Source organism: Mustela nivalis (assembly GCF_964662115.1).
Source record: "Mustela nivalis genome assembly, contig: HAP1_SCAFFOLD_442, whole genome shotgun sequence".
NCBI lineage: Eukaryota > Metazoa > Chordata > Mammalia > Carnivora > Mustelidae > Mustela > Mustela nivalis.
The window spans coordinates 360,087-387,700 of record NW_028136213.1 but is presented as its reverse complement, the minus strand read 5'-3'; the positions used below and the strand labels follow the sequence as shown (position 1 = coordinate 387,700).

Below are 27,614 nucleotides of genomic sequence, written 5' to 3'. Positions count from 1 at the left end.
TCAGACAAACACTGTCAATTGATCGCTAGCAGATCTGCAAAACAAAAAATGTTTAAGAAAGTTCATCAAAACAAGAGAAAGAAGGAAATAAAGGTAATAAGGAACAGGGTCTCTCAAGTGTTTAACCAAAGAGACAAAATAATAATAATAATAATAATAATAATAATAATAATAATGGTCATGGTTTGTTATTACTATCAACAATAATTCACTATTGCTGGTAAGAAATTAACCACAAAGGGTGACTGGGTGGCTCAGTGGGCTAAGCCTCTGCCTTCAGCTCAGGTCATGATTCCAGGGTCATGGGACCGAGTCCCACATTGGGCTCTCTGCTTAGCAGTGAGCCTGCCTCCCCCTCTCTCTCTGCCTGCCTCTCTGCCTACTTGTGATCTCTGTCTGTCAAATAAATAAACAAAGACCTTTAAAATTTTTAAAAAAAAGAAATTAACCACAAATATGGAGGTATAAAAGAATATCCGTTTATTTTCTCACTCTTGCTGTGCATCCACAGTTTGGACATGATGCAGCTCCCTCCTCTGCTCAGGGACTTCCTGGGCTGCACATGAGGTGTGGCCAGCCTGCTTTCTCCACTGGAGGCTACACTGGGGAATAATGGGCTTCCACTCTCACCCAAGAGCTGGTTCTAATTCATCCAGCAGCTGTATGACTAATGATCCGTCAGTTTGCTGGGTTGTGGGCTGGAGGCCACCTGCAGATGCCAGATGTCACACGTGGCTCCTTTGCCATGCAAGCTTCCATATCTGTTCACTTCATCAAGCTGACAAGAGGAAGCTCTTATCCTGTCTACTTAGATGGAGTCTCATATAATAAAATGAAATCTGGAAGTGACGTCCCATCACCTTTGCCGTAAAAATGATCTAACCAAGGGAGTGGCACTGTACCCTTTGCCAGTTCTGTTGGTCAGAAGCAAGTCTCAGGGCACTCCCATACTCAGGGGAGAGGATTACCCCAACACTTGGACACTAGAAGGTGAAAATCACTGGAGGGGTCACTTTAGGGGTTTGTGTGCCACGTTATTAGTTTGAGAATCCACTTACTTAGAGAAAGGAAAATGTATTTACTTTTCCAAACATTCATCCATCAGTCTAATAGGGTCTTGGTAAATTTCCTTGGGCGCGTCCTGTCTGAGGTAAAAATCCACATGATTGTAGTGTGGGATCAACTTGTAGTAAATAAGCCTGGTAATCTTAGGGAGTAAATTCTCAACATCTTTGAGGGTCAGCCACACAGTCATGTCCTCCACTCCACACAGCCATTGGTACTCCATCTTTGTGACGTCATATAAGGAAGGTGTAAGCTAGATACAAGTAAAGAGATAGAGAAAATAAGTTTTTACAGAAAACCACCTAATGAAGTAGCATTAACTATTAATTGGTTTTTTAAAAGATTATATTTATTTAACAGAGGGAGAGAGATCACAGTAGGCAGAGCAGCAGGCAGAGAGAAGAGGAAACAGGCTCCCTGCTGAGCAGAGAGCCCTATGTGGGGCTAGATCCCAGGACCCTGAGATCATGACCTGGGCCAAAGGCAGAGACTTAACCCACCGAGCCACCCAGGCGCCCTAACTATTAATTGTTAAGCAAGTTCTTCAAATGCTCCAAGCATGCAGTTAGAATACACTTAGTGATCTATAAACATTAAAATGTTCAAAGTACTTAAAAACACTTTTGTGGAGTAAGTTCAATTGTGAGCAAATGAACAACAATGATCAAAAAACCCACAACTGGGTGGATCAGTTGGTAAAGCTTCTGCCTTTGGCTCAGGTCCTGATATCAGGGTCCTGGGATTTAGCCCTGCGTCAGTCCCTCTGCTCAGCAGGGAGCCTGCTTCCTCCTCTCTCTCTCTCTGCCTGCCTCTCTGCCTACTTATGATATGTCTGTCAAATAAATTAAAAAAAAAAAACCCACAACCATTCTGTTCCTGATTTGCACTTGGAGGAAAACAGGAAAGAATTCTAGGGGAAGGGGACACTTATTCCTATGGGGGCCATCTTTCTAGTAACACTTGCATGGGGACTATGTCCTTTTCCAACAAAATAGATGTGTTTATGTACTGGATACATGTAAATGCTTCTTCTCATACACAGAAATCTGGACAAGGAGTTACTGACACTTGAACAGGCTCTTGGGGGAGCACTGAGACCAACAAAAGAAAACATCTGAAATACAAAGTTAAGAAGGAGACAGCCAATTCCAGAGAAGAGTGGCTGTGGTATTACTCTCTTGCCCCTTTTCTCTGGACATACAGTGTTTCTCACGTGGATCTGACAAATTCCATCCTCCAGTTTATCAGTGGTCCAAGATGACCAGGCCTGTCCTATCCATCCTTCATCCTTCTGGCCTCCATGACTGGATGAGAGACAGGTACTTGGCTAAAAACCAAGCCAGAGCTTGCTCTGAACCTTGCGGCTAGAGTAACTGAGAAAAATACTGGCTTTTTCTTTGGGTTTGTGGTTGGAAGAATGCTATGAGCTAAGTACCACCAGGCACCATTTCACTACTACTTTTAAAAATAGCTTAAGAAGGGAAAGGGCATACACAAGCAGAAGTGGGAGAGAGAGAGAGAGAGAAAGAGAGAGGGACTGAGGGAGCAGGAGAGCCTGGAGGACAGTGTTTAAGTTTTTACCTATTGTGAATTTCCCACCACACTTCTTAACTCAGTAAAGCATACTGCTTTTGTATTTTTAAACTTAAAATAGAGTTGTCTTGGGGCACCTGGGTGGCTCAGTGGGCTAAAGCCTCTGTCTTCGGCTCATGACCCCAGGGTCCTGGGATTGAGCCCCACATCGGGCTCTCTGCTCCTCAGAAGCCTGCTTCCTCCTCTCTCTCTCTGCCTGTCTCTCTGCCTACTTGTGATCTCTGTCTGTCAAATAATTAAATAAAATCTTAAAAAAATAGAGTTGTCTTCTGTTTAAGCCTCCAACTCTTGGTTTTGGCTCAGGTGGTCAACTTGAGATCTTGAGATCAAGGCCCTGCACGAGGCTCCATGCTGGGAGCAGAGCCTGCTTGAGATTCTCTCCCTCTGTCTCCACCCCTCCCACTCATGCTCTCTCTCTTTCTCTGAAAATAAATAAATACATCTTTAAAAAAGAAAATTCACCATCATTAATTTTGGCAGCAACATTAGGAAGAAAAGGTCATACAGAAAAAGGTACAGATCCTTAGGAACTTGTAACCTTGTCCAGGAGAGGTTTCCTAGATGAGAAATGCACATGGGGGGCTGTCCCTAATTCGGCGAATGTGCACCCAGAATTCCCTGAGCAGGGCGGTATTCAGGCAGAGAGCATGGCTTTAGTCATTACAGAAGTCACTGGCAGTCCATGTGTTGGTGTCTGGGTCTTCGCATCGCTAAATATATTACTGTTTCCACGTACGCCTTACTGCGGCCTTGGGCTTAGAAGCAAGTGGTCAGTGAGAAGGTGTAGCTGCAACAGGGACTGAGAAAGGTCGGCAAGCAAGTGAGTGCAGGTCGGCTGCCAGCAGAAGGGCTCAGGGGAGCAGAATGGCTCAGGGGAACTGACGCAGTGCCCAAAGGCAAAAACAGCAGAGGCAAGAAGAGACGTGCTTCCCCTGACTCTGTGCGTTTCTCAGTGGGATCATACAGTGCACAACGACCCGGATGCAAGGAGGCGAGAGCACAACCCAGAGGGAGTAGCGTGTGCTAGCAAGTATATGGCAACAGACTGGGTCTCCGCAATGATTTAGGACCCTAGGAAGGACGAAAGGGACCCTAGAAGATGGCAAAGCAAACCTGAATGTGAAAATCAGGATGCAAATTAGACGTGCTGGCTTTGGGCCAAGAAATTCTTTTTTACTCTCGTGGTAATAAAGGATTGGTGATTACATTGATAATCACGCCTGCCTAATTTAGGGCTATTACTTATACTTGTGGCAAAAGCTATTGTTTTGTACACTTGATTTCATCTACCCTCAGTTTGGGATTTTCCATTATTCATTCCCTCCAAGGTCCCAAGCAAAAGATTGTAAATGAACTTGAACTACCCCCTCTCCCCACCCAGTATTCTGAGGATCTGTGAGCACACTGGTAGAGTTAAGCCTTGTGACTCAGTTCTCAACCAAATTGATATCTGAGGCCATAGATAAATTTATCAACCAAGACACTTTGCTTTGAGCAACTCTCTACTCCTGCAAGGACCAGGAGTCAATCAGTTACAAGAGTAAACGGCACTTGGGACATAGTAGATGTGTCTGTGGGTGGCCAGCAGTTTAGGAGAAAACTATAGAAGTTCGGGAGGAAAACTGGATTTTTCACACCAGCCAAAATTATGCAATTTCAATATTGCAGTTTGAGTAGCACTGAAAATTTGCTTTTTAAAAAAATTCCAATTTTTTTCGTATTCCTGATTTGAGGAACTCATATGTTTTTTATGACTACTTGTTTAATTTGAGCTCAGTCTATTAGCATGAGGCCAAAATCATATACAGATTTCCTTATAAATGCTGGAAAAATAACAACAAATAGAACATAGCCTAGTGCCATTTAATATAGAACTTTGGCCCCAAATGTTTTCAGAGATTGTGTTAGGAAATATCTTGACTCACTGTATCTCTGACAGATAACAGCACTTGTCCCTTAGAGTGATAGTTCTGTCTGGTATATCTTTAGTGATCCATATACTGTTGTTGTTGTTGTTGTTGTTTTGTGAGTCATACATGGCATCCCAAAGAACTGTCCCAAAGTGCTGAGAGTTTCTATTTTTTGAGAAGGAAGAAGTGCAGTGGAAGAAGAATGGATACAAAATCCAGGAACCCTGGGTCATAGTCAGGTCCATTACTAGCTAAATAATTTTGGCAATTTACATAACCTCTCTGAGCCTCTGCATAATGAGGACAATCATATTTACCTTGCACAGTCCTCATGAGGATCACAGTCATGATGTGAAACCTGGCAAGAAACAGAGAAGTAGCATCTGACTGATATACAACATCTGGGGTAGTGTTGGTGTTTAACGAGTGAATACTACTTTATTAGTTTTCAAGCAGGTGCCCCTGATGATTATTGCCATCTCTGTACCTGGTGGAAGTGCCTCAGGTTCTGATCAGCATTTCCCCAATCAAAAGCTTGGAACAGACCAGAATTAGCAGCCTATAATAAAATAAAAATAAAAATGTATTACCGTGATATAAGAAGACAGCACACATTGAAAGACAATAAACAGAAAATATACAAAGACTATGACATCACATCCCACTGTTTTGGCACAAGAGCTAAAACCCAGTAAAGAGGAATAAACCTGATCATATGATAAATGTTGATATACTAATTCACAGAACTGTTTTTCAATCCCTTCCCCCATACTTCTCGAATGAAAACCCTCAGGCAGCAATGTCCTTAAGTGTTCTAATGCCTATGAAATGTTTACAAGGATGGGTGGGATGATTCTTGAATATCTTAGCTTCAGGAATTTTAATATATTTTTTTTAAAAGGCACCAGCTGGACATATCCTACATTGAAAAGTGACTGTTTTCATGTACAAACAGCTTTGTACGTTATCCTAGGCAGGTGGTCTAGGATATTAGGACCATATTCCTTATTCTTAAACACTTTTGTCACCAAGGCAAGGAATGTTTATTCACTCGGAGTCTCCTCAGTGCTTTCTGTTTGAGGTACAGTGTTGCTGTCCCCCATCTGCAGAGCCCAGCAGCCTGTGTCTCCCATGTCATCTGTTCCTGTGGCCACAGCCTCCAGGTCTGAGACACCACACGTGCCCATATTTGCATTTTAATGTTTAGACTTTGGCTATTAGAATAGAAATATTCATAAGCCTCTACACCTAAGGGTTCTTTGTTCTGTGGCTTGCCAGGAAGCAGGTAACATTCACATTTGTCTCAAGGGCTTCATGAAATGATTCTCAGGCTAATCCAAGGTTTTTTTTTCCTTAACTTGACTCTCTGATTTTTTTTTCCCACTCTCATTGATTTAATCCTGATTTTTAGTTTTTTAGTTTAAAATTAGTCCCATCATGATGTCTAAGGACAGATGCAGTAGTCTGCTGCTGTTGGAATTTTGCAGGGTTTTGGCAATGGGAGGCACTATTGTGGGCTACTTAGGTCATCTTCCCCAATGCTCATCTGTGTAATGGAAATGACAACACCCTCCTCATGGGCTGTGGAGATTTTTTTTTTTCTTTTTAGTTGTGAAGTTTAAATAGGGTAACACAATGATAAAATAAATAGGATAATGCATATGAAGTGGGTGACACCTAATTACCACCATCAGTATCAGCCTCATCACCCCTGCCTTGACTGTCTGAGTAACTTAGAGCCACGTGATTTATCTCATCCCCTCCCCACATTGTCCTGACTTATGCCTGTCCTGAAGAGGATTTTCTGTCACAGGAGAAGAGACCTTCTGAAGAGCAGTCAGCTGGGAGATGCGTAAGGGACTGGCTAGGACATCTCTAGAATGGGTGTTCCAACACCTCCATGGAAAGACCGTTATTAAGAATTCAGTGAGACTGAATGAAATCACATATATGGGTCGCAGGAACACATAGTAAGTGCTCAGTAAATGTGAAATTGAGGTCACGTCACCTGGAAGGCCATGCCCATCACAGGCTCCAACCATCTCCTCACCAGGAGGAGGCCTTTTTCCTGCAGGAACTTGAAGGCTTAGCTCCTGGGGGGTAGAACTCTTCAGAGGAGTTCAGAAATCCTCAACTAGTATTTCAGGCTATCTAGAGCAGTGCTCCTCAACCTCAAACCACTGAACAAATTTATTTGGGTGGAGGTTAAAGATTCTTAGACATCTCAGATATATTAAAACTCTGGGAAGACCTTTCTCTACTCCTCCCTTTCCCCCTTCATACACACACATGTTCATACATACGTGGCTCAGAAATCTCTACTAATTGAATTTGACTTGTCTCTGCACTTGCTGAATATTGAATAATAGGATAAGTAGAACACTTAAAAAAATTTGAAACTGAGGGTAAAACCAGAAACCATTAATCTAGTTTAGTCCCTCTCTAACATTTAATTTGCTCAGAACAAAGCATGATTTCCATGCTCTGAAATGGCCCACATGCCAATAGGAAGCTGAGCAGATCTTTCTGAAACAGCCCGTATCATGCTGAATAAAGTTCTGTTAGAACTGACAATTTTCCAAAAGAGGAAATACAAGCCTTCCCAGAAAAGGCAGTTTGTAGGGATCCGACAATCACAGTTCAGTCAGAATCTGTGAGAACTAGGCCTGTACACCAGACACTATTGAGGACATGAACAGAAGAGAGAACAGGAAGTCACTGCACAACCCCACAGTGGGCTCTGTGAGACCACTTCTCAGGGGTCTCTCAGACCTACATGGACCTCATCTCAGGAATAGAAAGCTTTTACCTGGGTCCAGTGCAGCATATTCTGAACAGTCGTGCCCACGGAGCTCTGTGCCAAGTAAACATCCAAGCGACTCTGCAAAGGAGAGAATTTTTCCTCATCTAGAGGCTACTCATGTGACCACACCACAAATAAACCTGAATATTCTCTCTGTCAGGAATAAACATGTACCATACCCTCTTGAAGAACTTTCTCCTCCCTTGGCTCTAGTCTGCCCTGTGCAGCCTTCTGAAAGTCCAGAGGCCATCCTGCAGCGTCGAAGGCACTAACACATGTTCTCTCCAGCCTCACCTCAGACAGGTCTGACAGTCCAGGGGGTCAAGGGGTAAAAGCCACAGTGACCTCCTCACCCTAAGTTGAGTCCCAAAAGACATTCCCAGACAGCTGTTTATCATGAGGCATTGACAGATCTGAATGTTTGCTTTCTGATTTTAACAACGTGGTCAATATTTTATAGGGCTCTCTGAAAGTTTGTGTGACATAACCCACCATATGTGGGACATAACCGAACCAGTGTTGTAGCTTCCATTAACATTTACATTTTTTTCTGGATTAAAAAAATTTTTTTTCGTATTCTCCATTGCATATTTTTTTGCATATATGAAAGAGTTACATATTTCCACCAAAGTAAGCCTACTAGAAGCATCATGGAGCTTTTAAAAAAACACAACCCCTCATGAACTACCCAAACCTATTGAATCAATATTAAAACTTACTTCTAGGGGTGAGTTCTGGACTTGTGAAGTTTTTCGAAGTTCCACAAACTCTTACTTATGAGTCCCTGCTTATCCACTAAAACAATCTTGTAGAGACTGTAATATTCCATAGTATGGTCCCCAACAGTGAAAAAAAAAAGGGCCAATCTGACTGTAAAAGTGTACAACGAAGGCCCTCCATGGGAGTTATTCTGTGAAGTCTTTCTTTAGCAAGTTCTTATGCCATGCCTTGAAGGTACTTTTGAAATGATCTCAATTGGATGTGCATAAAGGTCCTCTTACTCAGCTCTGCCTACATGATATGCCTCCATCGAAGTGATAAACAAGCATAGTTCCCTTCAGTAAACTGAGAATAATGTAGGGTGGGGGGGATGTAGAAAGCCAGTGACTAAGGCACGCTTTCCATAAACCACCTTTATAAGTCTTGCTTGAAAGCAAGAGAGGTGTTATCAGTGCCTTCCACTAACAGAGGGAGACTAGGCTCTGGGAAGAAGTCTGGGAGATAGTCAAATACCATTTTCAGCTTTGTCCTGCCTCTGATTTCAAAGATACTTCCTCTCTGGCTGGGGAGTAAACAATACACAGTGCAAAGTAGCTGACTCTTTGGCTCAGCTAGTGGGGACCGAGGAAGAAAAGGATTTCATCTGGAGAGAACTCACCAGTAACCCAGCTTATCCCTCTCAGTGTCCCTTGAACAGTGAATCTATGCTTAACATTGGAAAGCCACCCCTTAACCTCTTTGGATTAAAGAAGTAAGTGGTTCACAAAATGACTATTTCCAAGTCACCTATGAAAGAGGAAGACTGGCTCAAAAGCAGATGCTTGAGCTTACTCCCTAAGATTCTACTTTGGTAGGTGTGGGGTAGTGTTTAGGCATAGCAAGGTAAATTTCAAAATCATAGCCTTCATGTAAGTGAAGGACTTTCCAAGGGCAGCATGTTGGCCAATAGCAAGAGTTGGTGAGAATGTTCAGTGGCCAAGCCTTCTCCTCAGATTCTCTTACTAAAGCAGGTGGACTCCTCAGCTTTGGTTGGAAAACATCACCATGTATCTTCAATTCAGAAGACAAGAAAGAAGAAAGAAAGAAGAAAGAAAGAAAGAAAGAAAGAAAGAAAGAAAGAAAGAAAGAAAGAAAGGTCTTGAAATGTGGTCTTCACATGACTCAATACAATTTCTTTTCACCTCTGTGCAACAAAAAATTGTTTTCTTGGCTCTGACTACTTACACATACCACGTTTAAGTTTTTTGGGTCAAATCCACTCAAAGTAAACAGGAAGTTGCTGCAAATATGACGAAATAGCTTCTGGTTGCACACCTTGGTGGCAATGAATTGGTCAAAAAACATATGAGGGTAGAACATCTTGCCACCAAATAGTGCCTGCAGGATGAGTATAAGACACCATCAGATTTCATGGATGTGGATGTCAAGAGTGGAAAGGAACAGACAAGGGCTGGACAGAGGTGGTATCTGCACTATATTAGTCCTCATTGAAAGGGAGAGCTCTGTTAAATTTTGTCTTTGGTTCTCCCAACCTACCCTGGTGGTCTTTCCAACTTTCCACTTGATGCCTTTTCCCAAGATCCTCTACTTGGGGGGTTTTGAGAATGCCTCTTGTGAAACCAGTCCCTGTAGGGAACTGGTAAGTCTTTGGAGTTGGGGATACCTTGGTTCAATTTTGGACTCTGTTTCTTATACCTTAAGGAAGTATTGAATTTCAATTATCCAGAAGTTTCTCAACACTGCCATGAAAAATTAACATGCAGTATGTTGTGAAGATAATAGGTCATGTTTAAAAGGAGGCTTCTGCAGGAACCTGGGTGGCTCAGTGGGTTAAGCCTCTGCCTTCAGCTCAGGTCATGATCTCAGGGTCCTGGGATCAAGCCCCACATCGGGCTCTCTACTCAGCAGGAAGCCTGCCCCCCCCCCGCTGCCTCTCTGCCTACTTGTGATCTCTCTCTCTCTGTCAAATAAATACAATCTTTAAAAAAAAAAGGAGCCTTCTGCAGTTTCTATAATCTAGTAAACACTCCTCAAACAATAACTGCTATTATAATTAGTGAATGATTGTTCCAGAATCTTTCAGCAAACTCTTCCAGAGGCAAAAGCTTAACCCCCCCAAATCAAACTCTACTAATGGAATTTTAGGCAATATTGCCAGTGAGTTTAATTTACCTTCTGAACTTTAGGAATCCCTTCAAATTAGAACACAAATTCATATATAATTCCTGTGCATAGATGATGAATCTTGCCTTTGTTTCACAATAACTTGTTTTATAATCTTAAATTAGATACAAAGATGAAAATATTCTTAAAAAAAGACTTTATGTGTTTATTTGAGAGAGAAAGAGAGCAGCAGGAGGGGCAGAGGAAGAGGGAGGGAAACAAGCAGATTCCCTGTTGAGTGCAGAGCCTGATAGCTCAATCCTAGGACCCTGAGATCATTACTTGAGCTGAAGCCAGACAACTGCTCCTTCACCCTGACCGAAAGAGGAAGGATAGCAATGCAGGTCAGCCAACCATGCAGCGCCTATTCCTAAGGTGTAGCCAACGTGACCTGTAGACTATAATTCCAAGTTCTTCTGGAGGGGGCGTACTTGTCACGTAGCAGCATCTAGTTCTAGTTGCTGTGAATTTAAGGAGTTCCTTCTAGGTACAGGGCCCAATGCCAGGTCACATGGTTTGTCAAGCAGAACATGGGCCATATGCAACTTTCAGTGGCCTGCTGAACTGGGCACCATGTGCATGACTGTGTAAGGATCCAGAACTGACTTTTTCAGGTTGGCATTGGAAAGGAGGGGAAATGACTATGTAGAAGAAAGAACATCGACCATAGATGGCCTGGTCAGATCTGGGTTCAGGTTCTGGTTCCACCACCCATTCACTGGGTCATTTGGGACAGGGTGCTTAGCCTTTTTGAGCCACAGGTTCTTCTTTTAGAAATGAAGACGGGTGCTTTGTTGGCTCAGTCAGTTAAGTGTCCGACTCTTGATTTTGGCTCAGGTCATGATCTCAGGGTTGTGAGATCGAGGCCCACCTTGGGCTCTGTGCTGAGTGTGGAGCCTGTTTTGGACTCTTTCACTCCCTCTGCCTCTAAAGAGAGGAAGAAAAAAGGAAATAGAGAAAGGATGGAAGAAAGGAAGACAATACTAACAATCCTTACTACTATAGATAACATGCAAAGAGGAAAGGGTCAAAGCAAGCTGTAGGTTAGAAAAAAGATAGAGGGGCAAGAACACGGAAATGCTCAGGGGTTAAACATGGGTGGAAGAGGTAGAGAGGAGAAGCAGTTGGTAATTAGGAGATCTGAAGCACCAGGTGCTGAGGTTTTGAATCTAAAATAAAATAATAATACTAGACAATTCTTACTGAGCACCTGCTATAAGCCAGATACGATGCTTAAACATATATTGTCTCAATCTCCAAAAAAATTTGACAAATCTTACCCTTTTTTTAACTCCTTCATTCATTTTCAACTTTACTGAGGAATAATTGATATCATGAGACAGTAAGTGTCTTATAAATGGAAGTTTGTATGCTTTGACCTACATTTCCCCATTTCCCCCTCCTCCAGCCCCTACTAACCACCATTCTATTCCCCTTTTCTATGAAATTGGTTTTTTAATATTAGATTCTACATATAAGTGATTCAGTACAGTATTTGTCATTCTCTTTCTGGCTCATTTCACTTAGCGTTGTGCCCACGAGTTTCATCTGGTTTCCTTATTCTCTTTTGACTTTTTGGTGTTCTTTTAAATTTTCCCATTTTAATTTGTCTTTACTATTTTCCAAAAGAGCTATAGGTATTTATATTTTCACCAGTAGCATACAAGGGTTCGCTTTTCTCAACATTCTTGCCAACATTTATTTCTTGTCTTTTTGGTAAAACCCATCTAACGATTATGAGGCAATGCTCCATTGTGGTTTTGGTTTCCGTCTCCCTGATGATGAGTGAAGTTGTGCATCATTCCATGTGTCTGTTGGTCATTTGCATATCTTCTTCGGAAAAATGTGCATTCTTGTCCTTTGCCCTATTTAATAGGATTACTTGCTTTTTTGGCTATTGAATTGTATGAGCGTTTTATATATTTTGGTAATTAACCCCTAATCAGATACATGGTTTGCAAAGATTTTCTCCCATTCTGTAGGCTGCATTTTCAATATATTAATCACTACTTTGCTGTTGAAGCTTTTAGTTAGTCCCATTTGCTGATATTACCAGTTCTCTTGGTGTTTTATCCAGAAAAATCATCATCAAGACCAATGTCAAGGAGGCTTTTCCCTATGCTTGTTTTTAAATAAAGATTTTATTTATTTATTTGACAGAGAGAGAGAGATCTTAGGTAGGCAAAGAGGCAGGCAGAGAGAGAGAGGGGGAATCAGGATCCCTGCTGAGCAGAGAGCCTGATGTGGGGCTCGGTCCCAGGACCCTGGGATTATGACCTGAGCCAAAGGCAGAGGCTTAACCCACTGATCCACCCAGGTGCCCCCTCTATAATTTTTTTAGGAGTTTTGTGGTTTCAGATATTCAGTGTAAGTCTTCAATCTACTTTGAGTTAATTTTTGTGAGTGGTGTAACATAGGGGTTCGGTTTCATTCTTTTTTGAGGATTTAATTTGACAAAAGAGAGAGAGCACAAGCAGAGGGAGTAGCAGGCAGAGGAAGCAGACAGAGCTGGACACAGGACTCAATGCCAGAATCCTGGGATCATGTCCTGAGCCAAAGGCAGATGCTTAACCGACTAAGCCACCCAGGCGTCCCTCATTCTTTTGCATGTGGGTCTCCAGGTACCCCAATGCCATGTATTGAAGGGATTGTTTTTTTCACCATTGTGTGTTCATAGTACCCTTGTCAGAGATCAGTAGACCAGAAGTGTGGGTTTATTTCTGGTTCCCTATTCTATCCCACTGTTCTATGCACCTGTTTTTATGTTAGTACAATACTGTTTTGATGGCTATAGTTTTGAAAGAGAGTTTGAAATCGGGAAGTGGGATGCCTCTCCTTTTGCTCTGCTTTCACAAGATTGGTTGGGCTATTTGGGGCCTTTGTATTTCCGTACAAATTTTAGGATCACATTTTCCAGTTCTGTGAAAATTGCTATTGGAATTTTGATAGGGATAGCACTGAATCTGCAGTTCTCTCTGGTTTATATGGGCACATTAGTGATATTAATCCTTCCAGTCCGTGAACACAGGGTATCTTTTTATTTATTTGCATCTTTCTTGGTTTTATAGGTATGGAACTGAATCACCATGGGCTAATTTACTTATTTCTCACAAGCCTGAATCCCTGGCTTCGACAAAAATGCTCTCCCTTCCATCCGCTTTAACTGAAATCACTGAATGCAGCAATCACTTTCAGTCTGCCATGGGAGAAGCCCATATTAATCTGTTAGAGGAAAACACACTAAACCAATTCATTTCAACAGAGTAACTGATCAGATTCGTTATCTGTAAGTGCACAGAGGGAATTTGGAGTTCAGGATATTGCCCAGATTTTGAGGAGTCAACAGACTAAGAGTCTATGAAGCATGGGCAGTTGAATAAGGTTGGGCTTTCAGTGGGGCACCAGGGTGATGCAGTTGGGTAACTCTTGATTCAGCTCAGGTGGTGATTACAGGGTTGGTAGATCTATCCCCACATCAGGCTCCATGTTCAGCAAGTAGTCTGCTTCAGATTCTCTCTCCCTCTCCTTCTGCCCTTCCTGTTCATGCTCTTTCTCTCAAATAAATAAATAAATAAATAAATAAATAAATTTTTTTTTAAAGGTTGGACTTTTCATGTGGGAAGAAAGTAGGTTCTAGGCAAATCCTGATAGCAATGAGTAACTGACATTTATTAAATTTTTATAATGTGCAAGACCAGGTTCTAAGGGATTCACAAGTCTGAACTAAATTCTCACAGCAGCTCGAGGAGTAGGATCTATTAATATTCCCTCTTTGGGGCACCTGGATGGCTCAGTGGGTTGAAGCCTCTGTCTTCTGCTCAGATCATGATATCAGGGTCCTAGGATTGAGCCCCACTTTGGGGTCCCTTTAGGGAGTCTGCTTCCTCCTCTCTCTGCCTGCCTCTTTGCTTACTTGTGATCTCTGTCAATCAAATAAATAAAATCTTAAAAAATAGATCCTATCTTTATGGGTGAAGAACATGATTCACAAAACTCATAAGGTCTTGACCAAAGTTACCTAGCCATCTAGGATCCAACCACATTCCACCCACCGCCATGCTCTGTTTTCAATCCCTACCCCATATTGCTCCTAAAAACCCAGGGGCCGCTAGAGAGAAATTTAACCCACGAGATTAAACAAATCAGTTAATCACCTCAACATTGGCTTTATCTGTGAGTGAGAAAGGACATGGGATAGAAACCCCTGATTTAGACTTAGACAATGGTATTGGTGGTGTGAGCTCCCTGAACCCTGTCAGTAAAATTATGTTATCAACAGATCTATGTAGACATCTTACATCTATGATAGTCTCAGAAGCTTGTAAAATGCCATTTTGTCTAAGGTTTTCTTCTCTTGAAATCAGTGAAAATAGAACTAGTTTTAGTAACTACAGATTTAAACTTGGAGTCACATACCTTGACTACTTCTCTGGAAAGAGTTTTGAATTTTTTCATAGGACTTTGGGTGTATTTCACCATGATGACTGGAACCAATGCAAAAAATATCTTAATCCTTTTATCCATCTCTGGATTGGTAGAGAATGCTATGAAGGCTGAAGGGGAAAAACACACGAGTCTATATATTTAAAACAATTCTTCATTCACCATAAATGAGAGCAAAAGGAGGCATGTTAAAAGCAACAACAGCCACTACAAAAACAACTCAAAATAACTACCACTGGTAAGGAAAACTTTCCTAAACTTCTCAAGAAGAAAATTGGGTAATTCAAAATGCAGTGACTTTCCTGTCCCTGCAGAATTTAAGTCTACTCATAGTGCTGCAGAAAAGGTTCAAACATCCACTGGGGGGCATGGCCAGGTAGACCCCAAGGGCCACTCTACCTTAACCATACTCTGGTATCAGACAATATTTGGCCCACAATTTTGGCTTCCCATTCACTAGCCGTGGCATGTCTTAGTTTGCTCAAACTGTAAATGTGGAAAACAGAATCCTCACAGGATGATTCTTTTGGATCACATATATATAAAACGGAAGGTATACTTTGGCATTCTTGCCACTGGGAAGGATTTCCAAGTTCAGCCATTTGTAAAACATGGAGGAAAATGGTCTTAAATGTTTCTAGGTTTGCCATGAGGTGTAGTATGTAAGATGCACAGCATCCAAAGACCTACTTTACACCAGAAACCTGGTCAGGATTCAGATGCAGAAAAGAGCCTGCTGGAGATGCTATTAGTATTGTTGAGGTGTCTAGCTACATGGGGAGCAGGGCAGGGGGCGAAGTGCCTCATGCCATTGTCAACATGGCCCCATCAACCTCTAGCCTATCCCAGGGCCTCTGGGAACAAAAAGAAACAATAATTATGGCATATGATTTCCACAGTTTGTAGTTCTCTGATTTCTTTTTGGTGTCCTCATTCAATTGAAAGCTCTTTAAGGGAAAGACTGTATCATTTTTATCTCGGCTTTCCCTGTGTCTAAACCAGCATCCAGCAACCGTGTATGGTATATACACACGTGAATAAGTGTGTCCATTTCCAAGTTAAGTCCTGAAGCAGCAGAAATCCCTGGTGTCCTCCTCACTTTATTTACTCTTCAGAAACCAGTCAGAGGAAATGGTTTCCCAGGCCAAGTCCTCAAGTTTGAGACTGCACAGAGGAAAGAAGTCCTGAATCCTTTCATGAATCTGGAAGGTTCTCTGACACTCTCAGATCCCACCTGCCCTGAACATACTGATAGTGGTGCCTTGTGAGTGGCCCACATAATAGAGTCACTCTTGCCCAGTTTTCTCTATGATAAAATAGATTGTGGCTGGAAGGTCACAGCCAGCCATCTCGTCCATGCTGCCAAAGAGAAAGAACAACAAAACTGGAAAAAGAAACCATCCATTGTCAGGCCTGCAATATTTAGACATGTTGATTGCAGGTATAGAGACATAGCTTTTGTCAGTTTAAGACTACAGTCAATATAGAACTTTGGCATCTCGGCAAGTTTTGGGGATGTCCCCTTGATTGTAAGAGTCACATGGTGAAAAGACCAGAATTGGAAAATTCTGCTTTGCAAAGGCCCAGAGAGCATTCCCCTGTAAGCCTTGTCATAGTTCATTAAATTCTATGGCAGATTTACCAACCCCCCTTGAAAAGAACAGTGTCTGGGATGCTTATGTTAAAAGCAGACTAAAGCAAGCAGATCTTCAGGTGTCAGCCCAGAAAGATGGAATCAGAATTTCCAGGGAAGTGGCACAGCGATCTATGTATTTATCAATCACATTAGCTGCTTTACTGATGTAGCTGGGAAAATGCTCAGCTAGGGAATGATCATGGTACCTGTACTCGTGTTGTCACAGAGTGGCACTGGGGTGAGGAATGAGGAAATACCGAGAAAGGCATCAATGGCTTTAGTGGCCAGTAAGGCATGCTTCTTAGCTCCTGAGCCAAGATGGATGGTCGTTCCTGGCTGCTGTGGCTTCTAGAGCAGACCATGCCCTAGGAGCTGTTGCTGGCAACTCTGCTATTCTGTCATTATGCGCCCTCAGGCTTTCTTTTTATTTCCCTGGGACCCCGACTCCAGGCTCAGGTCTCAGCCCTGCCAGCCAATGGTTTATTCCTCCTCAGCAAACAAACATTGGAGGTACCACTTGTGCAGACTCACCCAGGGTTCACTCTTGGCTTATCATAAATGTCTGGGCCTCAAAATTTGCACCCAGAACCTTGTTTCTGGTCCCATTTCTCCATCAATTTCTACTTGAGCAAGCACCCCATGTAAGCTTCCTTTGGGGTACACAGTGGCCAAGTGATAGTCCTGGAATTAACCTTCCTAAAAATGCATTTTGATTTTTCTTTTTGCATATATATTTTGCACACACACAAACACACTCACACCAGCAAGCGGGGTTTTTAAAATAAACAACAATGCAGTGAATAAGGGCATTTCTCCAGAGCCTGTGTAGAGGAAGAAACATTTGTTTCCTTCTTATGGATTCCACTGAGTTGTGTGTGCACAGAAAGGGGAAAACCCAAGGGTATTCGTGTCCATGAACAAGGTAAACCCTTTATTTATTAGAACGCAGCTCCTTACCTGAAGGCCCAGTATTATTGAGATTTGGGTGAGAATTTCAAGTGTTTCTTGGACCAGGTGTTGCCTCGGCTATTCCCCATCCACACATCATAACCGCGATCTGCCAGAAGGAATGCCAGGCTGTTGTTCGGGAGATTGCATATCCAGTTAGTGGCAGACGTGATTAAGCCATGTTGCAAATACAAGACCGGTCTCAGAGCTGAAACACACATGGGCAACAAGATTCTCATGTCTCCATGCCCTCAGGGTCTGTAGGGGAATCCTCTTTCCTGACTTCCTCTAGCAGAACAGAGGGCAAGAGATGGCATTTGGCACCTGACAAAAGTGGCTTTGAGTCCTCTGTGAACAACTTACTTGGGAAAGTAATTTGTCATCTTCTGTCTTATTTTTCTCTTTGTAAAATTTGGATTATATATACTGTTTTATTTTGTTCTGTGGGCACTGGAGTCAGGGTGTTCTTGCTCAAAGTCTATTCTACTACACATTAGCCCCTTGTGCCTCAGTTAATTTATCTGTATAATGGGCAGTGATAACAATGCTATCTCCTAGTGTAGTCAAAAGAATTAAATTAGAATTAAAATACTTAGGGGCTCCTGGATGGCTCAGTCAGTTAAGTGTCTGCCTTTGGCTCAGGTCATGATCTCAAGGTCCTATGATGGAGCCCTGTTTTGGGCTCAGCACTCAGTGGGGGGAGGGGTGTCTGCTTCAGGATTCTTTCTCTTCATCTCTGCTCCCCCCTGAACTTATCCTCTGTCACTCTCTCTAAAATAAACAAAAAAATCTTTAAAAAATACATAAAAGATTGTCCAGCATAATGAATTATTTCTCTCCGATTATTCATATCAATAAGGCTTGCTGTCTCACGGAGCATCTGACTACCAAACTAAATTTTTCTCAAAATAATAACAGAAACATTAAAAAGTGCCATTTTTGAATATTGACTGGGATCCAGGCACTAGGCTCAATTTTACCCACGCCACATGGTCTCATTCACATTGTCAGAAAGCTAAACAACAAAAGGCAAGGTGTTCAGGAATATGTTATGCAAAGTGTAATTGCAAAGTCCTGTTCACAATGTAGAACTGGGACAGCTTGATGAAGAAGAAGGTGGGAAGTGGTGTTGAGACACAAACAAGAGAGAAAGTGACAATGGTGTTCTTGTCTTTTACAAAGGGTTTGTAACTGTGCTGGTACCCAGGAGCCCCTCAGCTCCCCTGGGCTAGACCAGTTTCTGGGGATCAGACAGCTACACTGGGGTCCCAGAGAGCCTTCTGTCACCCAGACACAAGAAACTAAACTTTACGTTCATTCAGTCTACCTTTGGAGGAAACGGAAAGAAGGAGTGTTATTAATTCTGCTCAGTTATTGCTAAAGAGCAGTCATAAGCCATAGCCCACCCTGGATCTTCTCACTGTAGAGTCAACTGTCCAGCTCACGCATTTCAGCAGCTACCTGGTGAACCAAAATAAAAGTTTGGGCAGACAAAGTTCTCAATGACTATTTTCAAAGGTAATGGGGTTATCTATAATCTAGATTTTTCTCTTCACACGATAAACCATTCTGATACTGGTAAGATTCATTATACAAGACTCCAAAGGATCAAATGAGCTAAGATTTGAGAGAAGAAAGCAAAGAGTTCTTGTCAGATGAATTCCCCCTTTCTCTACAGAGATCAGTCTGTGTTGTAGGGAGCTAGGACTGACTCATTAGTCAAGTTTAAGTATAGCACTAATTGGGCCCAACTTAGGACGCCTGGGTGGCTCAGTCAGTTAAGCGTCTGAATTTGGCTCGGGGCATGATCCCAGGGTCCTGGGACCGAGCACCCCACTGGGCTCCCAGCTCAGCGAGGAGTCTGCTTCTCCCTCTACCCTTCCCCCTGCTAATGAGTTCTCTCCCTCTTTCTCTTTCTCCCTGTCTTTCAAATACATAAATAAAATATAATCTTCTAAAAAATCAGGTCAGATTTACTTAAAACATGAAGTCCCAATGACTTAAGAAGAGAACTAATTACAAATGAAGTAAGTTGCAAAGCTGTTGGGATAGCTGAAGAAAAAGACAGTGATCATGTCCAAGCCTAGACTTGAGGAATACTGAAGCAGAAAGAAGTTTTCAGATAATAGAAAGATTGGAGGTAAAATTGGTAGATCTTGGCAACTCATTGCATATAGGAAGTGATGAAGAAGAAAGTGTCAAGTTGACTCCTAGGGTTCTGGTTTGTCAGCCTGACAAGGGTATCTCCAGAACAAAACCAAGATTTCTTTCATGCTTTTTTGGAAGGAAAATGTGATGGAGTATAAAAAGATTAAATAAACAGTGTATAGTTAACCTTTGAACAACATGGGTCCACTTATGCGTGGCTTTTTCTTTTTTATTTTCAGCATCACAGTATTCATTATTTTTTTTCACCACACCCAGTGCTCCATGCAATCCATGCCCTCTATAATACCCAACACCTGGTACCCAAACTTCCCACCTCCTGCCACTTTGAACCCCTCAGATTGTTTTTCAGAGTCCATAGTTTCTCATGATTCACCTGCCTTTCCAATTTCCCCCAACTTCCTTCTCCTCCATGCTATTTGTTATGCTCCACAAATAAGTGAAACAATATGGTAATTGACTCTGCTTGACTTTCACTCAGCTCACTTATGCTATTTCACTCAGCATAATCTCTTCCAGTCCAGTCCATGTAGCTACAAAAGCTGGGTATTCATCCTTTCTGATGGAGGCATAATACTCTATAGTGTATATGGACCACATATTCCTTATCCATTCATCCGTTGAAGGGCATCTTGGTTCTTTCCACAGTTTGGCGACCATGGCCATTGCTGCTATAAACATTGGGGTACAGATGGCCCTTCTTTTTACGACATCTGTACCTTTGGGCTAAATACCCAGGAGTGCAATGGCAGGGTCATAGGGAAGTTATATTTTTAATTTCTTGAGGAATCTCCATACTCTTCCCCAAAGAGGCTGCACTAACTTGCATTCCCACCAACAGTGGAAGAGGGTTCCCCTTTCTCCACATCCCCTCCAACACATGCTGTTTCCTGTCTTCCTAATTTTGGCCATTCTAACTGGATTAAGGTGATATCTCAATGTGGTTTTAATTTGAATCTCCCTGAGGGCTAGTGATGATGAACATTTTTTCATGTGTTTGATAGCCATTTGTATGTCTTCATGGGATAAGTATCTGTTCATATCTTCTGCCCATTTTTTGATATGATTGTCTGTTTTGTGTGTGTTGAGTTTGAGGAGTTCTTTATAGATCCTGGATATCTAACCTTTTGTCTGTACTGTCATTTGCACATATCTTCTCCCATTCCGTGGGTTGCCTCTTTGTTTTCTTGACTGTTTCCTTGGCTGTGCAGAAGTTTTTGATTTTGATGAAGTCCCAAAAGTTTATTTTCGCTTTTGTTTCCTTTGCCTTTGGAGACATATCTTGAAAGAAGATTACTGCCTATGTTCTCCTCTAGGATTCTGATGGATTCCTGTCTCACATTGAGGTCTTTTATCCATTTTAAGTTTATCTTTGTGTATGGTGTAAGAGAATGGTCGAGTTTCATTCTTCTACATATAGCTGTCCAGTTTTCCCAACACCATTTATTGAAGAGACTGTCTTTTTTCCACTGTATATTTTTTCCTGTTTCATCGAAGATTAAATGACAATAGAGTTGAGGGTCCATATCTGGGCTCTCTACTCTGTTCCACTGGTCTATGTGTCTGTTTTTATGCCAGTACCATGCTGTCTTGGTGATCACAGCTTTGTAGTAAAGCTTGAAATTTGGTAATGTGATACCCCCCGTTTTATTATTGGTTTTCAAAATTTCCTTAGCGATTCAGGGTCTCTTCTGATTCCATACAAATTTTAGGATGATTTGCTCCATCTCTTTGAAGAATACCGATGGAATTTTAATCGGAATGGCATTAAAAGTATAGATTGCTCTAGGCAGTATAGACATTTTAACAATGTTTATTCTTCCGATCCAAGAGCATGGAATGATCTTCCATCTTTTTGTGTCTTCTTCAATTTCTTTCATGAGTGTTCTGTAGTTCCTTGAGTACCAATCCTTTACCTCTTTGGTTAGGTTTATTTACAGGTATCTTATGGTTCTTGGTGCTCTAGTAAATGGAATCGATTCTCTAATTTCCCTTTCTGTATTTTCATTGTTAGTGTATAAGAAAGCCACTGATTTCTGCACATTGACTTTGTATCCTGCCACATTGCTGAATTGCTGTATTAGTTCTAGTAGTTTGGGGGTGGAGTCTTTTGGGATTTCCATATAAAGAATCATGTCATTTGCCAAGAGAGAGAGTTTGACTTCTTCATTGCCAATTTGGATACCTTTTATTTCCCTTTGTTGTCTGATTGCTGTTTCTAGGACTTCTAATACTATGTTGAACAAGAGTGGTGAAAGCGGGCATCTTTGTCTTGTTCCTGATCTCAACAGGAAGGCTGCAAGCTCTTTCCCATTGAGAATGATATTTGCTGTGGGTCATCATAGATAGGCTTTATAAAGTTCAGGAATGTTCCCTCTATCCCTATACTTTGAAGCGTTTTAATTAGGAACGAATGTTAGATTTTGCCAAATGCTTTTTCTGCATCAATTGAGAGGACCATGTGATTCTTCTCTCTTCTCATATTAATTTGTTCTATCACATTGATTGATTTGTGAATGTTGAACCATCCTTGTTGCACAGGGATGAATCCCACCTGGTCATGATGGATAATCTTTTTAATGTGCTGTTGGATCCTGTTGGCTAGGATCTTTTGGAGAATCTTAGCATCCATATTCATCAGTGATAATGGTCTGAAATTCTCCTTTTTGGTAGGGTCTTTGCCTGGTTTGGGGATCAGGGTAATGTTGGCTTCATAGAAAGAGTCTGGAAGTTTTCCTTCTGCTTCAATTTTTTGAAACAGCTTCAGGAGAATAGGTGTTATTTCTTCTTTGGAAGTTTGATAGAATTCCCCAGGGAATCCGTCAGGTCCTGGGGTCTTGTTTTTTGGGAGTTTTTTGATCACCGCTTCAATCTTGTTACTAGATATCGGTCTATTCAGGTTGTCAATTTCTTCCTCATTCAATTTTGGGAGTTTATAGTTTTCTAGAAATGTATCCATTTCATCTAGGTTCCTAAGATTATTGGCATATAAGTGATGATAATAACTTCTGATGATTGTTTCTACTTCCTTAGTGTTAGTTGTGATCTCTCCCTTTTCATTCATGATTTTATGAATTTGGGCTTTCTCTTTTTTCTTTTGGATTACTGTGGCCAATGGTTTATCGATCTTATTGATTCTTTCAAAAAAAACCAGCTCTAGTTTTATTGATATATTGGTTTCTACCTCATTGATCTCAGCTCTAATCCTGATTATTTCCCTTCTTATGTGTGGAGTTGGTTTGATTTGTTGTTGATTCTCCAGTTCTTTAAGGTGTATAGACAGTTGCTGTGTTCTGGTATTTTCAGTTTTTTCGAGGGAGGCTTGGATGGCTATTTATTTCCCCCTTAGGACTGCCTTTGCTGTATCCCATAGGTTTTGGACTGAAGTGCCTTCATTCTCATTGATTTCCATGAATTATTTCAGTTCTTCGTTGATCTCCTGGTTGATCCAAGCATTCTTAAGCAAGGTGGTCTTTAGCTTCCAGGTGTTTGAATTCCTTCAGAACTTTTCCTTGTGATTGAGCTCCAGTTTCAAAGCATTGTGATCTGAGAATGTGCAGGGAATAATCTCAGTCTTTTGGTATCAGTTGAATCTTGATTTGTGACCCAGTATGTGGTCTATTTTTGAGAAGATTCCATGTGAAATTGAGAAGAATAAGTATTCTGCTGTTTTAGGGTGGAATGTTCTGTATATATCTATGAGGTCCATCTGGTCCAATGTGTCATTCAATGCTCTTGATTCTTTATTGATTTTCTGCTTCTATGATCTGTCTATTTCTGAGAGAGGCATGTTAAAATCTCCTACTATTAGTGTATTCATATCAATATGACTCTATTTGATTAACAGTTTTTGATAAATCCAGTACAGTCCTCTAAGTGTATTTTTTATTCCTTGTGATTTTCTAAACATTTCCTTTTCTCTACCCCACTTCACTGTAAGAATACTGTATATGATGCCCATAACAGACAAAGTATGTGTTAATTGACCATTTATGTTATTGGCGACGCTTGTGGTCAACAGTAGGCTATTAGTAGCTAAGTTCTGGGGGAGCCAAAAGTTACATGTGAGTTTTCAGCTGCTTGGAGTGGGGGTAGTGGTGTCCCTAACTCAGTGGTGTCCCTAACTCCTGTGTTGTTTGTTCCAACTGTGTATCTAAATGCTTGAAAAACTCCAGAAGATTCTACGAGTGAAATGGAGTGAGACTGGTGGAGGTGATGAGTTTTTTATTTCAGAACAAAAGCTGCCTGTCTGCTCTGCTTCTCTCAGCATCCCCAGGAATCTCTGCTGTAGATATTCTTCCTTTCATAACAAAATAAATCCTACTTGTTCTGGGACATCCTCTTCCATGAGGAATCCGGTAAATTCTGAGGACATAACCATCTTTGGTCACAACATCATACTCTTCCCAAGAGTAACCCCAGTAGGAAATAATCTGGCTCTGAAAAGAGAAGAGGAAAACAACACAACCATGATGTCACCTCTCAGTTTGTATACCTACACTGCAGTATTGCACTTTGAATTACACAATCTACTGTTCAGCTAAGTACTGGGATAGAATGTAGCAGGAAAATCAGGATCACCTGAGGAAGATTTTAGAAGAAGGTTGCATGCAAAGGCAGGGGAAGGCAAGGTAGGGTGATCATACCTCCTGATATTATTAATGCCACCCAGGTTCATTCTCAAAATGTTTGGGAAAAAAATTGTATGGCCATGGTCAGCTACTGAGGGAAGCCATGGGGATTGCATAGGACTCCATGGTGGGTAACAAGTGATCTATGACTAGAAAACCTTAAAGGGAGGTAGGAGAAAGTAGTCACAAGGCCCAGAATGAGATAGGTAGAAAGGGCCACATGGTGAAGGAGACAGCCCACCTAAGGACACCACATGGAGGAAACGAGGGCAATGAATCATCCGACCTCCCTCTTGTCCTTCTGATCTCTGCTTAAGATTTCAAAGGGCTGAACTGAACTGAAATCAATGTCAAAGGAGCTTGTGGACCTAGGTCAGCTTGTTGACCAGAGGGAAAGATGCAAAGAAGAGAGAGTGAACCCAAATGAAACCTCCTGTGCAGATAGATACACAGGCAGTAGGGGAAATGTTGTTTGCTGGTCATCTTCAGCAGAAAGAGTGTGGTGTATATGTTCTGCTTTATTAATCCTTACAACAAGCCTTTGAGATGGGGTTGTACCCACTTACAACGGAGAGAACGGAGTGTCAGCAAGCTGCCCAATCTATCTGAGATTGTATGCTAGGAAGAGAGAAAGACAAAATTAAAGCATAAGGAAGCTTAGCCCCACAGCTCATGGCTTTACCACAGTATTACACAGGTACCCATGCAATGTGCACAAAAGATGTGCATATGCATTTAAAGCAGTGGTTATGAGCCTAGACTCTAGAGACAAACCACATGGCATTGAAAGCTAGTTCTTTATTTTCTTAGCTGGGCAACTCCAGACAACTTATTTAACCCTTTTGTCCCTCAACTGTAAAATAAAAACAATACTAGTATCTCTTCACAAACTTGTTCTGAGGACTTTACATAAAGTATCTAGAACAGTGCTTGGCACCTACAAGTGCCCTGGAGATGTTTATCATTCTCATTATCTTTATAGAATAATTAAGAACCCCAAGCACCCAGACCAGGAAGGAAGAGAATGTGTGTGAATATGAGAGAAAGAGGGAAAATTCCACTTGATCACATATAGTCACGGACTGTGAGGTCAGCCATGTAGGAGGTTAGGGATGCCTGCTGTTTACCATTGGGAGAGGAACAACAGGAGAAACTAATTAGACACTGTGGCAGTTTCATTCTTCTTAAAGTCTTAACACAGCCTTGACATGGGTGAGGACATCACTGGTGCAGAATGTTTGCAAGAGTATGGAGTAACCCACTGGAATGAAGACTATGGTGGAAACTGGTAATTTTCTTCCTTCCTTCATTTTCTTTCTTCCTTTCCTTTCCACCTTTCTTCCTTTTTCTTTTCTTTCTTCCTTTCCTTCCCTTTTTTCTCTTATTTATTTGTTTGTTTGTTTGTTTGTTTGAGAGAGAGAGAGAGATCACAAGTAGGCAGAGAGGCAGGCAGAGAGGCGGGGGTGGGGCGGGAAGCATGCTCCCTGCTGAGCTCGATCCCAGGACCTTGGGATCATAACCTGAGCCAAAGGCAGAGGCTTTAACCCACTGAGCCACCCAGGTGCCCTCCCTTTCTTTTCTTTTCTTTTTTTTTTCTTTTCTTTTCTTCTCTTCTCTTTTCTTTTCTCTTCTTTTTTCTTTTCTTTTCTTTTCTCTTCTTTTCTTTTTCTCCCTTCCTTCCTTCCTCTGTATCTCCCTCCCTCCCTTTCTTTCTTTCCTTCTTTCCTCTCCTTTTTTGACTAACACTGTTCCATTCCACTCTATTTCTTTTCACCTCTGGTATAATTTTCTCTATGTTAAGATACTTTCAGTTATAAACAACAGAAACCATTTATGGATTATTAAACAAAGAAAAACATTGAAACAGCTCACAAATTAAAGAAATGACTTTAGAAAGAACTTCAGGGAGAATGCAGAGATACTCTGTGGAGGTCGTCAATATGAACTCATGGAACTGTTCTTCAGGAAACCACCATCAGATGGTAGCTCAAACCGCCAGGAAAGGGAATATCACTGCCTCAACTTGGCTCATATCTTTAAAAGTTTAGATTAGCAACTTCCAGACCTGGTTAGCCCATGCCAGGGAACAGGGGCACAAACACAGATTTAGTCAATGCAGAACTGCTTGTAGACAAGCACACCAATTAGATCTAAAATGATGATACATTAATAATTTTTTATCTTAATGTTTATTCTTCATGAAAGACTTAAAATATTTATATTAGCTTCAGGATTTGTTATACTTTCTATCTTGGGATAGCCATATACAGGTCCAAGTAGAAGCATCCAGTATGCTGCTGTTAAAAGCTGCCGCATTTGGGGTCTGCCTAGAAAAGGAAATATTAATATATTTGTCATCAGAAAGAAGGCTACAAGTGAACTTTGTGTGATTCTTCTGTAATACGACTGCAGGAGAGAGTAGAAACATGATTCTAGATTGTGTTTTAGCAAGCAATAAACTTAATATTCAAGACTAATTCCAAGAAAAAATATGAAATGATGAATCTTTAGTAAGAAAAGTAAGAAGGAATTAAGTAAGGAAGGAAAGCATAAACATCAAATAAGTCTCCACTACACAGCTGGACAAAAGAAGGGAATGTAGAATTTGCAGAGAAAGAAATATAGTGGCCAATATATTCATGAAGCGCATTCAATGTCTCAATAGTTATCAAATAAATTAATTCCTTTTTTTCTGATCATAGGAGTAAGCATTGGCACAAACTTTACAGAGAGAAATTTATTACCATGACATACAAATTTACAAATATTCATACTTTTCACTCAGCGATTGTTTCCAGCAGTCTATCCAAAGGAAAAATAATATGCATAATAATAAAGAAATACATATTATAAAATCACTCCTGATTATATATCTTAATGTAGAGAAATTTACCAACTAAGAGATTGATAAAATAAAAATTATGGGCGAGGAAGAACGGTATTATCCAGCCATCAAGTACAATGTTTATAAGTGTTATGTGAAATCTCTATCAAATAATATTAAGGGAAAAGCAATGTGAATTGTGCACATATGTTGAGCCCAATGACAAAAAGCAAATGACAGAGAGAGAAAAAAGACTGTCTGCTGCCAAACCCCTCATGACTGACCCTAAGACCTGACTTTGACTGCCCGCTGCACCTACCCATCCACATTCACCTGACATTTTCCTTAAGTTATTTTTTACAGCCTATCTTTTAAGCCGATGGGGGAGGTGGGAAACCATGATGGGCACAACACTCTATGATAGAAACCCAAAGTACACCCCTCAAGCAATAACAATTGTCCAGCGGAAGAGCTCCAGTCGCCCAGAGCACCATGACCGGTGTGAGCTTAAAGCCAGACTCACGCCTGCTCAGATGGACCGTGGAGTGACCTGGTTGTCTCTACCTCCTTATAACGTTAAAATCTCTACTCAAGGTGGGGCACAAGCTTATTTACATAACATGCAATGTATGTGCAGGCAAGGTTCCTCTGGGCGCATGCTCAACCTCGTCCGTGCCTCTAGTAGGTCCTACGACAAGGCTCCTGTATTTAA

The 27,614-nt window shown here is 41.3% G+C and overlaps 1 pseudogene across 1 annotated transcript; it reads right to left on the bottom strand.

Moving 5' to 3' along the window:
• Positions 1-26,400, bottom strand: LOC309857153 (lipase member K-like; annotated as a pseudogene). The gene is made up of 10 exons: positions 26,290-26,400; positions 23,772-23,886; positions 17,291-17,489; positions 15,947-16,056; positions 14,671-14,807; positions 9,322-9,468; positions 7,378-7,449; positions 5,056-5,127; positions 1,083-1,318; positions 1-34 (listed from the first exon to the last, which is right to left on the bottom strand). The product of its transcript is annotated as a lipase member K-like (transcript).
• Between the last annotated feature and the right edge of the window lie 1,214 nt (positions 26,401-27,614).